The sequence below is a fragment of the Myotis brandtii genome, unplaced genomic scaffold (genome assembly GCF_000412655.1).
Source record: "Myotis brandtii unplaced genomic scaffold, ASM41265v1 scaffold34, whole genome shotgun sequence".
Taxonomy (NCBI): Eukaryota; Metazoa; Chordata; class Mammalia; order Chiroptera; family Vespertilionidae; genus Myotis; species Myotis brandtii.
In genome coordinates, this window is record NW_005363098.1 from 4,725,661 (window position 1) to 4,727,890 (window position 2,230).

Genomic DNA, 2,230 nt, shown 5'->3' on the forward strand with positions numbered 1-2,230 from the left:
GGCTTCGTGCTGCAAGTCCGGGCTCAGCTCCGGGGGGCTCCGACCCGGGGGAGCAGTGTGTGCAACTGCTGGGGCCCAGCCAGAGTTTTCTTGGCCTTTTTAATGCAAATCTGGAGGCGGGGGGGGAGCAAGGGAGGAGCCAGCGGAGAGTAATCTGAGGAGGGTTGGTCACTACTCACTTGGTCTGGGTTTTCCTTTGAGAATGCCCCTCTTGCGCTCCCTGGAAGGCAATACTGGCTGCCCCCACAACCCCCTAAAGGTGCGGCCGAGCGCGCACTCACGGATTGCTCACAACAAATAGACCAGCCTGGCAGCTGCGCCCCAACAGTGAGCGTGCGGGGCGCGGGCTGCGAGAGATTGGGGGACCCCGGGGACTCGATGGGCGACCTTGCCTCCAGGTCCCGGCGGAAAATGCACTCAGCCCCCCCCCCCACCCCCCCGCGAGGCCCGGACCAGGGTTTGTTTGACCCGCATCCTGAAGTTTCTGTTCTGACCCGGGGCTTCCCGGGGGAACTGCATCTCCCGGCGCCAGCCGGCAGGCATCCGGGTCTTTGTGCCTTCAGCTTGCACCTGGGACCTGTCCGCCCCAGGCCGACACAGTTACCAACCTGGCCCACCCCTTAGGTGTGCTCCTCCCTGACCTTTTAACAATCAGAATTACCAATAAAGTTGTAGGAGCAAAAACTTTGACCTGGAAAAGAAAACGCTGGGGTGGTTATTTTGTTGGGGTCAGTCTAGATTTTGCTGTTGTGGAAACGCCTCTGCAGAGTCTCCTTTGAATCACACACCGCGGCCCACCATTCCCCGGCTTGGGAGAAGGCCTGCCCTCCTTCGTTAAGGGACCGGGAGGACTCAAGTTCGAAGGCATCAGGGATCCTAGCACAACAGGCCTTGGAGCGGGGGAGCTCGGGAGAACCAGAGGGTGGGCCTCCTGGCGCGGTTTGTAAGGGCCAGTGCTGGGCACAAGGGACTGGCAGAAAATGTGCCAGGGGGGCAGGCTGGGAAAGAAGGGGGGCCGGGGAAGGAGCCCTGTCTAGCGACCCCCGAGTGCTAGTCGTGGCCTTGCAGAATTGACTCAACTACCCAGCATATGCCAGTGGGGTGCCTCGAGTGCAGAGGTGAACAAACAGGCCTGCCTCTCCCTTCCTGGCTGCAAATGGTAAGTTCACAGTTGGACACTGGAACTGGGGTGCCAGCAGAGGGAAGGTGTGTGGTGGGGGCCTCCTTTCCCCAAATCGCCCCAAGTCTTTCCTAGGGGCAGGTCGTCTCCTCCCTCTCAGCCTCCCAAGCGGGTGGGCAGTGCAGATCCAAAGAGATAATGCTGGAAGAGCGAGCCCGCCAAAGTTCTTTCATAGGTAAGGCGAGCGCATTCTTACTTTCCGCCCACTGGGAGCCATCAACTGGCCGTGTCCGCAGGCCCCTTACTTCCCTCCTTCCTGAGAGATGTATTGGCCTGGCGACCCCCAGTCGTCCTGCTGTCTTTGTGGTCCCACTGCTTAGAGGAGGGGGATAATGTGTGGGTGGTGAGAGCTCATTCTGTTAACTACTCGGGAAAGTCGCCGTCTGGAGGGAGAGCACCTTCTGGACCAGAATCGGAGTCCCCCCAAATCCAAAAGTCCAGCTCCCATCTTTCCTCCTGCGGGGGAAGGGCCGGGGCGGCTGCAAAGGGCGGCTCTTCTGCCGAGTTGGTTGTAGGCCTTTTCGTTTCTAAGTAAAGCCCCAAGAGGACAAAAAGCCCCGCTCCCAAGACACACTATTTTGAAAATAAACCCCAAACGAAAGGAAAAACATTTAGAATCAAACAGCTAATCAGAGCCAGAGCTGGGAGAGATTCTGGAACTTGAGCCCAGGGGTGGAATGAAGGCTCTCTCGCCTCCACCGCTCCGGCCCCAACGCTTTCTTCTGGGGTCGCCCTGGTCCGTCAGACCCCCTAGCGCGGAGCTATAGGAGCCCAGAGCGGTTTGGCTTGTTTGAGGCGGGCACCTCCGCACACCCCGGAACAGCGCGGGCCCAGGCACCCCGCGGGAGAGATTCTGGAACTTGAGCCCAGGGGTGGAATGAAGGCTCTCTCGCCTCCACCGCTCCGGCCCCAACGCTTTCTTCTGGGGTCGCCCTGGTCCGTCAGACCCCCTAGCGCGGAGCTATAGGAGCCCAGAGCGGTTTGGCTTGTTTGAGGCGGGCACCTCCGCACACCCCGGAACAGCGCGGGCCCAGGCACCCCGCGGCATTG